Source organism: Mesoplodon mirus (genome assembly GCF_964341445.2).
Source record: "Mesoplodon mirus genome assembly, chromosome: 14".
Lineage (NCBI taxonomy): Eukaryota > Metazoa > Chordata > Mammalia > Artiodactyla > Ziphiidae > Mesoplodon > Mesoplodon mirus.
This window is the reverse complement of record NC_138990.1, coordinates 861063-870239: the sequence shown is the minus strand read 5'-3', so window position 1 is coordinate 870239 and position 9177 is coordinate 861063.

Below are 9177 nucleotides of genomic sequence, written 5' to 3'. Positions count from 1 at the left end.
TAAGAGTAATGTGCCTCCAGATTTATACCAAGTGGATTTCAAGACAGCAAATATCTTCGAAGATAAGGTCCTGATTCAGAAGATTACACACACCAAGTTGGACCAAATAGATATTTATTGGAGATGAATGGCCTGCTCTGAGGACAAAAGACCATTAATCAAAAGACCAGTCCCAAACAATTCAACAAGGCAGGACACATTATATATTAATTCTACACTAATAAATTTTTAAAATATTGATGAACTGTGATATTTAAAGTATAAATGATAATAATTAGCTAAGACATAGTAGAAAGTTGAATTACATGAGAAATAATGATAGAAGACATGTTTAAAGTTTGACAATCATATCCAAAAAATGCTCTGAACCCAGATAATTGTATTCTTTTATCCTTTCAACTCTTTAAGAAAGGTGCAACCCCCATGCTCTTTAGAGAATATCTTGGATCATATACTGAGATAAAATCTACTTAATTCACTGTAGTAAGATAGGATAACTTCTCCTAGTGACATTTGAGAAATTTAACTTTTAATGTATAGGCTCCATCCTTTATGTTAATACATTTGAAATACAAATAATAGAGTGACCCAGTATCATTGAAGCAGGTTCTACTGAACAAAAGTGATATCTTTGATCACTCCCTGGGTACCTGGCATCCTAGACCCATGGGCTACATTAAGAACACAGGTGGGTCCAACTGTTACGAGGTTACTTACAGGTGGGGCTGTGCCTCCCAGAATTCTCTCCCAGTCCCACTCCCATTAGGGCTTAATCATTTTCTAGTATGTTTGTCCCTCAGTATCTACAGAGGATTGGGTCAAGGATCCCCTGTGAACACCAAAATCCATGGATGCTCAAATACCTTATATATTAACGGCATAGTATTTGTGTGTAACTTATGCACATTCTCCTATATACTTTAAATCATCTCTAGATTACTCATAACAGCTAATACAATGTAAATGCTACGTAAATAGTTGTAAACATAATGCGAATGTTATGTAAACAGTTGCTGGTGCACAACAGATTCAAGTTTTGCTTTTTGGAACTCTCTGGAGTTTTTTTTTCCCCAAGTACTTTCTATCTGCCTTTGGTTGAATCCCCAGATGCAGAACCAGTACATATGGAGGGCTGACAATAGTTGCTGACAGTGGAAAGTTTAGTATGATGATGTTAGCGCAAGTTTGTGTGCCCGATGCACAGTGAAGCCAAACAAACCAAAATGTCGAAATTTGGAGCAGAGAAAGGTTTATTGCAGGGCCATGCGAGGAGACAGGTGGCTCATGCCCCCCAAAAACCTGAGTTCCCCAAAGGGTTTCAGCAAAACATTTTTAAAAGCCAGGTGAGGGAGGGGAGTCACAGGGTATGTGATCAGCTCAGGCACAATTCTCTGATTGCCTCTGATGGTGAGGCAACAGGGTGGTGTCACAGGGGTTAACATCATCAGTCCTTAGGCTCCACGAGGTCTGGGGTTATGTGCTCATGGTCATCCAGTGGTTAACATCTTACATTTGATGGGTGGGGGGGGCAGTTTACATCTGTAAAACAAATCAGGAAATGTGCATCCAATATTGTTACCTAGGTACTTCAGAGTGTAGCTAAAGCAGAGGATATGGGGGAAGGACTTGTCTCGGGAAGGGGGCCTGTGCTGGGAAGGCCCCATAAGGTCCTGCTCAGTTACCATGATGGAAGGGTAAAGGGTGGGAAGGACAAGAATTCTCAGGCCACCTCAAAACCCACATCCATGGGTTACAGACTCTGGTTGTGAGACCAGGAACAATAGAGGAACTGCTGTTCACTGCCATTTTGAACTGGAAGTTGAAGCCACTGGATTTCTTGACTGAACTGACTCACCAGAACTAATCAAAGCCACTCATTTCTGGGGGCTCAGTCCTGACATCAGAGGCTGCAAGGGGGACAGGAGGTCTAAGTGTGATTTACCTCTGGCTACAAATCTTTCTCCCTAATCTTGTCAGGAGCCTGGCACTTCACACTTCCTTCTTATTTATGACTTGGTTGTTTTCTGAGCTCAACTTATTGAATCAGTGTTTTCACTCCCTTCCTAGTTATTTGTTACCATTTCTCCAAAGGCCATGGCTAATAACAGAATTAGAGTTGGAAATGTGTTCTCAAGCAAGAATATAACCAAGGATATCTTCTGTCAACTGCAAAATAAATATGTCTCCTGCCTGTGAAAAGAGAAAAATGTCAAGATCTTTTATTTCTTAGAAAGACCCGAATTCCTGGAGAAAATGAGCCAGGTTTGAGCAGACATTTTAATTTAGCTAAGAATAATTAACCGAAGTGCATCTTGTTTCTACAAACAAGATCTGGCAGAGATGCTAATACCTTAATAACACTCTGGATATAATCCAGAGGAAAGGGGGAGGGCTATTTATCTTGGGGACCCTGTGGTTTCTCTGACCTTTGAGGTATGATCAGGCTGCTAAATACACGAATTTGATACTTCTTAGATTAGCCTTGAGCAGGCACACAGAGCAGAGAGCAGTGTGAGTGAAGAAATCAGCAGAAGAATTTTCAACTCACTTAAGCCTAGGTATTTGCATTTCTGGTTGAAAGGGGCTGCTATGTCTGCTGTGAATGGTAAGGGAAAGCTGCCTTCTTCCCTCAGCCTCCCTGTAGCCTTCATTTGCTCTGCAGCTGGAAAACTATTCAGCATATAATCTACAGCAGCCAGTGGCTGCTTGGGTGGTCCTCCAGCCCCTGTGAGCATTTGGCAGCACTAATCAATGCTGTGCTCTTTTTTATGCAGAGAGACATCTGCACTTGATTGCCCCAGTACAGAATGACAGTGTCTTCTTGTCCTGCCACTTGTGCTCCAGGAAGCTGCTGCTCATAGACAGCACCTTGCTTATGTTTATGTACTGTCCCCTCCCTGACCCCCACCACTTTTTAGCTTTACTTTTTTTGATACCTAGAGAAAGCGCTTTTTGCTACTTGCAATCTGTAGTCAGATGCCTTTGTAATGAGACAACACAGAAGGGCTGTGCAAACTGAAAAGCTGCACCTCTGTAGGAATCAATGTTATCTCTAACAACGTGCAATCCTTCCTACTGTCTTGCATTCCATCTCACCTCTTTTCCTGGCCAGACCTCTCTGTATCTAAGATGCTGGGTCTGGTAGTTCAGCTAGTCACTCTTGCTTCTTATTTGAACGATGGTATCCCAATAAGTAAAGAAGAGATGTGGTGTGATATGGGGTAAAGCACACAAATTTTGGAAGCATCACAGTTGGACTCAGACCTGACCCTACAATCCACTGTATAGGAACTTGGTGAAGTTATTGAACCTTTGTGAACCTCAGTTCCCCTATTTGTAAACTGGGACACAAATCCTTGCAATGCGGGGTCATTATATTAGAGGTAATCCATGTAAATTGCCTACTAAGATATGGCACTTAGTAGGTGCTTAATAAGTGATTTCTATTATCATCACCAACTGATTTGTATTATGTTCCTTTTCCGTAAAAACTGAAGTGTGAGTGTACTTTGTATAAATTGCTAAATAAATTCTAAAATATTTTCCTAATTTTTACACTTAGTAGTGTCACACACATTGTAGTGTCACACACATTATGGTAGCTTTTAATCTCTCATGGCATTCTGTGTATAACCTCTTTAAAAATAATGGCAGAATTATTTAAATGATACAAGTTATAAGAAGGCTGTACATTTTGGAGGGTTATTTTGATCATTCTATTGCTAATAATAGAATTCAAGTTTATATTGCATGGTAATTTTTTTTAGTTGCAAGTGAAGGAAAATAAATTTATATATATATATTTAGAATTCTATATAGAATACGTATGTATAATTATAAATATTCATATAAATAAAATATTGATAGATAGATAGATGATAGATAGATTGGTAGATCCAGAGTTTAGCTCACAAAAATTTTGGAAGAACTATGGAAACCAGGAATGAGGGCCTCAGCATCGGAAATTGTGTACTCCACACTATGAGTATTGTCACTGTTCAGTTCTTATCTCTTCTCCATGTGGTGGGGACCATAGTTTACCAAGTCACCATCAGCAGGGAACACATTTCTCCCCATGTCTACTTGAGTCATGTGACCACACCAGAAGGAATCACTTCACTGGACAATGGGGGCTTTTGATTGGCCAGGCATTGCCTCACTGGTTGCTTTGGTGACATGGAAGCAGAAGCTCTCAACAGAAGAAAAGGAAAGTTTGTTAGGCAGATAAATGCAGCTACCATAGTCTGTTACATTCCACCTCATGGCTGCCCAGCGTTTATACTAACCTTTATTCCCATACTCACAATACCAGAATTCCCGATGTAACAACTGTCTCATGTGAAATCACATACACATTCACCACCATCCCCTGAAAAGGAGATCACCCCAAATCACATCCAGTTCTTCATCTAGCTCTAAGACCAAAACCCCTAGATGATGGGTATAGTCTGTTTATGGCTTCTTTTTGTCTGCCACTTTATGGCTAATTCATAAATTTAATCACCCCCAACTCAATGAATAACCAATAGTGGAGAGAAAGCAGGATAACCCTAACAGGAGCTCCCATCTATGAAGGGGGAAACAGAAAATGCATGATCTGTACCAGACTGGTTCATAACATACCCTCTCCTCCTGTGCCTATTCCCTGAACTCTCATCCTTGTGAAGTTTCCCATATATGTTTGACTTCTCGGACTATGATTAAGAAACATGGATAGAAGATTCCTCTTAAGGGAGCTGCTTCAACAGTCCCCTCACTGTTGATTTTGGAGCCTGGGATTTGTTTTAGGAGTTGGGTATTATGGGCTTTTTTTCTAAGCTGGGTTTTCTTTGTCAGTTTAACTTGCCCTCATAGATCCTGGATTACTGGTCGCAGAGAAAGTTCAGCTGCATTCTAATCTCTTTCTGCTCTTATCAAATGTGTCAACTTGGACAAGAGCTTTTTTCTTGAAGGATCTTCCTGAAGGCCAGAAGTAAAATATAATTAGTTTACCTTTAAGATCACAACTACTGTTAAAGCACTGTAAGGACCATAGCTTTAAGCCTCTTCTTAGTAGCTTTACTATCCTCCACTCTTTCCAGGCCCCTCCCCAGGAACACAGATAGGACACCATGGCCAAAAACTAAAGGGTGCTGTGGGGCTCAACAGGGTTTCAGCTCCACACCCAGCATCCATTCTGATTGGTGGGCCTGGGGATACACCTGTTGTTAACCCTATCGTGAATAGTACCCTTTCTGGAAGCCACAAGAAGTAGCCAATAGCTCTTAATAATGCAACATTTTCTGCCAAGTCCCATGGAGTTTTATGTGAGGTATATGATCTGAATCCCCAAAAATTGTTGAATCCCAGTAAACAGCTAAGAGTTTAACCATTTTTTTTCTATAGTGCATTAAATGGATCTGAGACAGAATAGAATGAACCACGCTGCATGCTTTGAGTAATCTGGGTTTTATATTTAAGGTCATATTTTAAGGTCTGTCATATGAACTCTTATTTCAGGTTCAAAATTGTGTATTAATTAGTATTTTTTATTGTAAGTGACATAAAGCCACTCTGTCCAGTTTAGGCATAAAGCAATACTTATTGGAAAGGTGAGGATAGTTTTCAGGTACTAAAAAAATAAGAAAATGAAGTTTTTAATAACATGCCAGAAAATTTGTATTCAAAGGAATGTTGAATTTTAACACGGTCGCTTTGAAAGACACTGTATTTATTCCAACCATGCCATCATTGCTCAGACTTTATTTTTAAACTAACCTTTAACTGCTTTCAGAATATACATCCTATTCCTTTGACTATCTGAATTATGCCAAACTTTTGTCCTTTAAAAGTTGATTTGATTTTCTTAGAAAATCATTTGAAATTGTATCTACTGAGATGACTTATCAAAGTGAGTAATACTGGTTTAAGTAAAATTTTTTTTTAAGTTTCTTTTGTGACAGAGACTGGAAAGTAGAGGAAAACTTTTCTCCCCTGAATATTGTTGCTGAAATGTCGACGTCTTACACTGGCGCTGACTAGAAATACAGAGACAGAATCTAGGAGGAAGGAAAAAGAGTGGCTTTATTTCTTCGCCACGCAAAGAGGGAACACAGCAGGCTAGTGCCTCCAAAAACGGTGTCCCCCTTGGAGAGGGTAGTGAGAAGTTTTTATAGTAATGGTTCAAGGAGTGGTCAGCTCGTGGACATTTTTCTGATTGGTTAGTGGTGAGGTAAGTGGGAGTCAGCATCATCAACCTTTAGGTTCCCACTGGTCTGGGATCTATGTGCTTGTCGGCAGCACGCCATCATTAATTGTTAACTTTTCCTACCTAGAGGTGGTTTCAGCATCTGCAAAACAACTCAAAGATATTGTTGTGTGTGTCCTTGATGGGGAACCAGGACCTTGCCTCAAGGCTAAACACTCTTTCTCTTGACTTTGTTTCTCCCTTGTCTCGTATCCCCTCCCTTCCATAATTAACAACTGCTTGAATCTGCCCTTGGAACTCAAGGAGGTCATGGAGGCTAAATGAAGGCTACTTCCTGTAATCAAAGAAATGGGGGACACAGAAAACCTTGGTGCCCAGGAGCCCCACAGGGCCCTGCTTGGTATCAATATGACCTTAATATTCTTCGTCTGGTGAATTGCTATCAGGATGATGATAATTGGTTACTAATTGTCTGACAATCACCAGCCAATTGTGGCTGGTCCAAATGAGAGAATGTGTGCCAAGGAAAAAGTGAATTTCAGAGTACAGGCTCAAATAGGCATAGTAAACTGACCCAAAAATTAGAAAAGGAAGCTATTAAGGGAAATAACTAAGGACAATAATTCTGCCTAAGACATCAATTTAACCAGAAGATAGAAGTGGGAATGTGTTGTTTTGAGAGCATATGGTTATGACAGAAATGGCTTGGGAATAAAATAAACCTGAATTCAAATCCTGACTTCTCCCCATTTTCCAACAGCTGCATCTGATTTCCCTGATGGCTGCTGCCTTCTCCCTGCCAGCCTCTGGGTTAGACAGGTTGACTCACTGACACTCAGCAGGGGCTTCTTTGTTCCTACGGAGTGTTAAATTGCAGATGTTGATACTGAGCAGGACCCTTTGGTGATCCCGGACACAAAACATTTCTGTGTCCCCCATTTCTTTGATTACAAGAAATAGCCTTCATTCAGCCTCCATGACCTTCCCTGAGTTCCAAGGGCAGATTCAAGCAGTTGTTAATTATGGAAGGGAGGGGATACGAGACAAGGGAGAAACAAAGTCAAGAGAAAGAGTGTTTAGCCTTGAGGCAAGGTCCTGGTTCCCCATCAAGGACACACACAACAATATCTTTGAGTTGTTTTGCAGATGCTGAAACCACCTCTAGGTAGGAAAAGTTAACAATTAATGATGGTGTGCTGCCCACAAGCACATAGACCCCAGACCAGTCAGCCTGAACTTCCTACTCCAAGGGATTATTTTGGGGAATGAGAAAGATAGTGTCTGAAGTCGGTTGTGACACCTCTACCAGAATCTGGGTAAGTCCCCAGGATTGCACTCCCAGCCTCCTTTGATCTCGTCCATCTGAAGAATTTTAGGTTCTGTCTGGGGAACATTTGATTCCCTTTTGTGGATTCTTCATTTTGGAAATCCCGTTTGTAAGGTGCCACTTGGTCTTGGGCTTAGTGGGACTTGGAAGCGGCCACTCTGAGCTTTGTGCTGTCTGGGTTTTTTTTTTTTTTTTTTTTTTTTCTGGCATAAGGCTTCTGTCTGTTGGTGAGGGTTCTGGTTTGTTTTCATCCACACATGAGTGTTTTTTCACATGTTTTTCTATCAGATATGGGAAGTGCTTCTTCAGTTCCATCTGATAGCTTCCTGGGGAAAATTAAGGCAGACTGGTCGACCTATAGCTATGAACCTAAGACGAAAAAGAATGAGATTCTACTGTAATTCTGTTTGGCCACTGTATAGTATTAAAAGTGAGGAGAGGTGTCCTTCGTATGGTAGCCTAAATTATTAACTTCAGCTAGAGCTGTATTGTCACTGGAATAGAAAGACTGGGAATTCTCTCCACTCTATCTGGGCTATCCATCCTGGGCTCACGCCCTTGTGGGAACGGAGACACTCTGGGCTCCCTGAGAGCCAACTGTGAGTTTGTTCTCTTTCAGGAACTGAGCCAATCTGTTTGGAAACCTTTGTCTGGGAATAGAAATGGAATTTTTAAACTATATCTCCTCTGATTATCTGTCTGTGCAGCCATACCTTATCTGTGTGTATTGTTTTGGGGTGAGCCACTCAGGCTTGTGCAGGGTGGGAAAATTCTACCCGTTCACTGCAAGGCACTTTGAGTCTCAGTTTGGGAGTGGAAATGAAATCTCTGGGCTACACCTTGTCCGATATTTTGTTTGTGGGACCATGTTTGTTGTTTGTATGTACATGTGTCAGTACTTACATTGGTTGACTGGTTGAGACGTCTTTGGTAAATAACAGGGCCCTGCTCAGTACCAATGTTAAGAGACTGAGCATAGTGTTCAACCTCTGACCCCTGGAATCTTCTGGTTTGTCAATTTACACTCAGATACCTTTTAATTTTTAATTCTGTTTCCTATAGCAACTAATTTGCAAATATTTACTCTTTCTGCATCTACAAATGATTTTCTTTACCTGAATTATTCTTAGGACCTTCACTTGCTAATTTTATCATATGACTATTATATTTTAGTTAACTAATGCTTTAAGAAGGAGCTACCCACAGAATTTTAGTGGGTATTGTTTAGGGAGTGCCTGGCCCAAATTCTTGAGCTTGGTCAAAATTGTCCCTAAGGAGTTCTACTGGACTGAGATGGACCATCTCCCCTCAAGTTGTAACTGAGCAGGACACTACGGGGATTTCCTAGGACAGACCCCTCCCCAATATCCTCTGCTTTAGCTCCTCTCTGATGTACCTATATAACAGTATCTGATGCACATTTCCTGAGTTGTTTTACAGATACTAAATCCCCCACCTATTGGAAGGCTGTTAACTATTTGATGACCATAAGCACATAGCCCCCAGGCCTAAGGACCCTAAGGATTGATAATGTTAAACCCTGAACCACCACTCAGTTACCTCACCATCAACCAATCAGAGAATTGTGCAGAAGCTGATCACATACCCTAAGTCTCCTCTCCCTCAACTTGCCTTTTAAAAAAATAGTTACCATATGATCCAG